Source organism: Bos indicus x Bos taurus, chromosome 23 (assembly GCF_003369695.1).
Source record: "Bos indicus x Bos taurus breed Angus x Brahman F1 hybrid chromosome 23, Bos_hybrid_MaternalHap_v2.0, whole genome shotgun sequence".
Taxonomy (NCBI): domain Eukaryota; kingdom Metazoa; phylum Chordata; class Mammalia; order Artiodactyla; family Bovidae; genus Bos; species Bos indicus x Bos taurus.
Window position 1 is genome coordinate 31,237,985 of NC_040098.1, and position 6,000 is coordinate 31,243,984.

The following is a 6,000-nucleotide window of genomic DNA, read 5'->3' on the forward strand; positions in this document are numbered from 1 at the left end:
TTTTAAAAGCACAGGAATCCTACCCAGCAGCGGGTTTTCATCAGGGGATGTAGCTCAGTGGTAGAGCGCATGCTTCGCATGTATGAGGCCCCGGGTTCGATCCCCGGCATCTCCATGGCGATCTACTTTTGTTGTTGCTGTCTAATTTAGACTTTGGCCTTGCATTGTTAAATCAAAATGTTTTAGCTCTTTCTCATTTGTGGGCAATTGTCTTGCCCTTTAAATATAGCAGTTTTCCATGCACGTGTTTATTGGTCTTCTGTTTGGTTAACTACCATCACGATTTTCTCTACTTTCTGAAAACCTCCTTGGGATGTTTTATTAGGCAGCAAGCAGTACAAAGCCAGAGACAATTCAGAAGTAAGTTCATCCTATGAATGCCAGGAAGAGGGAATACAGTTGCATTTCAAAGATTTATTTATCTCAATTAAAGGAGGTTCTATCCATTCCAACTTTGCACTGGAGAATAATTAAAATATCTCTTAGTAATTTTTTCTTTTAAGGAGAGGAGAAGGTAGCATCTGTTTTAGTATTGGTGTAGTAGTTGTACATCGCTATTCAAGGATCCACCCTAGGACCATAAGAGAATTTTCTTCATTTCTCACTGCATCTTTGGCTTTACTCAAGATTTCTATGGAGAAGAGCTAGTCACAGTCCAATGCAGGAGGTCTGGGAATGTAGTAAAGGTTAGAAGTAGCCTGTGGAAATAGAAGGCAGAGTTGGTTAGGCACCCTTAATAGCGCGACTGTTCTCTATTCTGACAACCAGCTCCTAATTCTAGTCGCAAGCCAAAACTTACCTCATTAACATAACAGAAATACTTTTGCTCCTCTCACCTTAGAAAATTCTAACGATTTTAAGAGCTCTTTGCCATTAGTAGGGATGGAGACCAAATATATATTTCTTATTGTAAATCACAATATTATATATGTAATACCAGATGTATAGCCAGATGTTACATTGATGCATTATGTGGCAGTTAGTTTTTATTTAAAATTTTTGAGGAACCACAAAAATATTTTTTTTAATATTCTCCTTTCTTAGTTTATCAGTTAATTCCTTAACTTTTTTTAGTGGTTGCTCTAGAGTTTGTAGTATACATTTGCAATTAATCCAAGGTCACCTTCCAATAACACTATACTTCTTCACAGGTAGTGTAACCACCTTGTAATAGGGAAAAAATCCAAAATTTCTTCCCTCCTAGCCATTGTATCACTGCTATCATTTATTTTAGTTACATGTAAACATACATAAGTATGTATACAATATAGCCATAACCTCATAATCAAATACATTGTTGCTATTATAATTTTGAACAAACTTACCTGTGAGATCAATTAAACTAAGAAAAATAAAAGTTTTTATTTACCTTTCCTTATTCCTTCTTTGATATTCGTCCTTTCCTTATGAAGATTTGAGTTTCTATTATTTTTCTTGTCTCTAAATAACTTTCTTTAACACTTCTTGCAAGACTGGTCTACAGGGAACAAATTCCCTCCATTTTTGTTTGAGAAAGTTTTATTTCTCCTTCATTTTTCAAAATTTTAGGGTGCAGAATTCCAAGTTGTGGCTTTCTTCTTTAAATATTTCACTGTAATCTATTCTTGTTTGCATAGTTTCTTAATAGAAGTCACATGTAAGTCACTAGACTTGGTTCCTCTATAGTCTAGATTTTTTTCCCTCTGACCTCTTCCAGGATTATTTTCTTTATATCTGATCTTTTGTAGTTTGAGAATGATATGCTTATATGTAGGTTTTGTTGTTGTTGTTTCTTTTTTCATTTATCTTTCTGGTGTTCTCTGAACTTCCCAGATCTGTGGTTTACTGTCTGACATTAATTTGGGGGAAATTCTCAGTCATTGTTTCAAGTATTCTATTTCTTTCTTTCCTTTTCTTATAGTATTCCCGTTACACATGTTATATATATTTTTTTACACAAGTCCTAGAGTCCTTGGATATTCTGTCCTTCCCCCTGCCCTCGCCCCGCCCCTGCCAGTCTTTGTTCTGTTTTTCAGTTTTGGAGGTTTCTACTGATACATCCTCAAATTCAGAGTCTTTCCTTAGTTGTGTCTATTGTACTAATGAGCTCATCAAAGGCATTCTTTCTGTTACTATGTATTTTAATCTTGAGCATTTCTTTTGTTTTTTGTTTTTTTTTAGGATTTTCATCTTTCTGCTTACATTGCCTATCTGTTCTTGCATACTATCTACTTTATTCATTAGATCCATTATCATTTTAATCATAGTTGTTTTAAATTCTTGCCATGTCTGGTTCTTTTATTGCTCTGTCTCTGCAAATTATTATTTGCCTTCTGATATGCTTTGTAATTTTTTCTGGATAGCCCAACGTGGTGTACTTGATAAAAGGATAAATAGGAATTTAGTAATGCGGTAGTGAGGTGTTGGGGGAGAAGCTTTCTATAGACCTATGATTAGGTCTCAGTCTTTTATTGACCTTTTGTCTCTGGCTGGTGAACTTCACAATTGTTTCTCAGTTGTCTCCTCTCACTCTTAGGTGGGACAGGATAGCCACAGGATGCTGGAGTGTGTTTTTCCTTCTCTCATGTGAAAGTCTAGAGACAGTTGGAATTGAGTATTTCTCTTCTTCTGGGTAAATTAGGCTCTGACAAAACCCCAGTTGGTTAAGGTCTGGTTAAATGGGTTCTTTAGAAATCGGGCCTTGTTAAGAACAATAGCACTCTGGTACATTTCAATGTGGCTCCTCTTCTTCCCCCTCTGCTGGAAGCATGAAGGAATTACGCCCCACCCCACCCCCATCCCCGCCCCACCTTCCGCTTTTTAGATGGTTAATGTGAGAATCTGGTCAAAGTTCTAGGGGTAAAACACACAAAAGTGAAGAGACCCCACCCCTACCCTGCCCAGGCCATGACTCAGTGTGCCTGGAGTTTTTAGTAATCAGAGTTGCCTACTTGGGTCCTCAAGCAAATCATCAACAGTTCAGGTATTGGTTCTTTTTGTGGTTTCCACTTGTGAGTCACTGCTCAGGTAAGTCATGACTCCCCTTATTCACCTGTATATCTCTCCAATCTTGGGGGCAGCCAGTTGCCCTGTGTCCTCACCTCCCTTATAAATTCTAGAAGAGGTGTTGGTTTTTCACTCTGTTCAGATTTTCCTTCTTGACAGAATGAAGTGACTTTCAAGCACCTTATATATGGAACCAGAAACTGGAAGTCTGTTTGCTCTTTTTTAATACATTTTGCCTCTGTGCTTATTAGTAAAATGGTCCTATAATTTTCCCTTCTTATATTTTCTCCACTGGGTGTTGATATAGATATTCAGTTCAGTTCAGTTCAGTCGCTCAGTCGTGTCCGACTCTTTGTGACCCCAAGAATCGCAGCATGCCAGGCCTCCCTGTCCATCACCAACTCCCGGAGTTCACTCAGACTCACGTCCATCGAGTCAGCGATGCCATCCAGCCATCTCATCCTCTATCGTCCCCTTCTCCTCCTGCCCCCAATCCCTCCCAGCATCAGAGTCTTTTCCAATGAGTCAACTCTTTGCATGAGGTGGCCAAAGTACTGGAGTTTCAGCTTTAGCGTCATTCCTTCCAAAGAACACCCAGAACTGATCTCCTTCAGAATGGACTGGTTGGATCTCCTTGCAGTCCAAGGGACTCTCAAGAGTCTTCTCCAACACCACAGTTCAAAAGCATCAATTCTTCAGCGCTCGGCCTTCTTCACAGTCCAACTCTCACATCCATACATGACCACAGGAAAAACCATAGCCTTGACTAGACGGACCTTTGTTGGCAAAGTAATGTCTCTGCTTTTCAATATGCTATCTAGGTTGGTCATAACTTTCCTTCCAAGGAGTAAGCGTCTTTTATAGATACTATGCTAACCTAAAATAATTTATAGTTTTCCCATTTTGGGTGGGGGGAAATATTTTATACAACACAGAGGTTATTGTTTCCTTTAGGATTTCATAGAACATGCCAGTAAATTTGTCTCTGATTGGAAATTTTGTTTAAATTCAGTTTTTTAAATGGCTGTATATTGAATCAGATTTTCCATAACTTTTTAATGTTCGTTTTGACAATTTATACATTTTTATACAGTTTCCATTTCTTCTAATGGAGTTAAGAGGATTGAAGCCAAATTTCACGATTTCTCACTTCTAAATCTCTTAAGTAGCCACTGAAAGTGTCCTCCTGTTTATTCCTTCAGAGATGCAAGCATCTATCTCTCTGTCCATCCACACATTTACTTTTTAAAAACTAGTTCACAAATTTACTTACATCAGGTATTGTAATAAGTACTGATACACAATTAAGGATAACCTTCAAGACGGCCCTCCCCCCGAGGATCCTTACCTCCTGGTAATCACACCCTTGTGAGGTCTTCTCCTACTTGACTCAGTCACCAAGATATATGAGGGGGAATTGAGGCTTTCTACCCACGAATGAATCAGCCATCTTGGAAGCAGATCCCCCAGACACAGTCCATGCTCCAGAGTCCTGCATGCACTGTTCATACCTGGAGTTCAACTTCAGGAGACTCCTGGGGCCAGAGTTACCCAGCCAAGCCACACTGGAGTTTCTGACCCACAGAATCTGAGATAATAAGCATCAGTTTTTTTAATGCTGTGAATTTTGGAGTGCTATTCAGCAATAGAAAACTAATATTTCTAGAAAGCCTTTTTTTACATTTCTTGCAAAGGAATAATCATTATTAAAAAAAAAATAATTTTTATCTGTTTCTCTCAAGCTTCCAGACTGTTACAGAAAACTTTTCTTGAAAATAAAATATCAATGCTAAACTAAGATGTGTGGTTCATCTCTCATGTTTCTCTTTTTATCCTGAAGGAAAAAATTCCAAAAATTTTAGGCTGATTGCCTAGTGCATCTTATCCACCAGAGGGTCATGGCTCTATCATGAAAACAATCCCTGGCAAAAGGAAATGGAAAAGCCATAATTGTTTCAGATGATTCATGGTTTATGCAAATTCTTACTATATGAATAAAATTTAGGTTCTCTTAGCAAGGTGAAAGGATGAGAAATGCTGGTTATATCTTGTCAAGCTGATTTCTCTGCTCCTTTCAGTTCCAACCATTCTGAACTATATACACTTCCACGCCTGTAAGCATGCTGTATCCTCAGTCTTCCTTTTGTTTCTATTTGATATTATTATTCATTCTTCCAGATTGGCTCACAGGTTTTCATATTTGGGAACTAGGCCGGGAGACTAGGCTTTGATTTGCATCTCTTGTTGAGAGAATGGTCTGAATTCTAAAGAACCACTCACTCTGCAGAAGATAAGCATCATGGAAGCAGAGGGTTTGCCTCAGTGTTAGAAGTGACAAATCTCTTACTTTGGCTTTTCTTTCCGAAGAATCAGAGCAAGATCCGAGGATTTGTGTTCCCTGGATTTGATGTGTATTCTTTGGATTAAATGAGGATCAGAAGGCCGCAGGAAGCAAGCCAACATCTTCACCCTTCAGTCCTCTCAGTTGCTAAAAGTGGAAGGAATTTACTTTTCTAACACAAATACCTTCATTGGCTCCTTGTTTTGTAAGTATAGTTGCATAGCGGTTTCTGGAGTCCAGGAATGGGATGCAGAATTGAAGACAGGTTGGTAGGTTTCATAATTAAAGACAATCATTGGCAAACTACTTTTTATCTTTCCTGTAAGGAATTTTCCTTTGTCTCACACATCTTTTGACAAAAGAGAAAAGGGCTCTGAAAAGAAAGGTCCGGGAGGCTGTTGCCTACTCAGATTTCCGAGCTCATTGTATCTTCGTCAGTCTCTGAATATCTGCAAGACACAGGCTAATCGGAATTCCTTGGTAATACAGTACTATAAAATCAAGGGTGGGAATTGTATCTTTCAGAAAATAGCAAAACAATTTAAAATGTAAATTTCTTTTATTTCATGAAGATAGTTTAGAAAAGCCCGTTTGCTTAGAGTGGGGATGTAGCTCAGTGGTAGAGCGCATGCTTAGCATGCATGAGGTCCCGGGTTCGATCCCCAGCATCTCCA

The 6,000-nt window shown here is 38.5% G+C and overlaps 2 non-coding genes across 2 annotated transcripts; both read left to right on the plus strand.

Annotated features, from left to right (window-relative positions):
- Positions 1-43: 43 nt before the first annotated feature.
- TRNAA-CGC lies at positions 44-115 on the plus strand. Its single transcript has one exon. It is a non-coding gene; the product is annotated as a tRNA-Ala (tRNA).
- A 5,813-nt stretch (positions 116-5,928) lies between these two features.
- On the plus strand, positions 5,929-6,000 carry TRNAA-AGC. The gene has a single exon. It is a non-coding gene; the product is annotated as a tRNA-Ala (tRNA).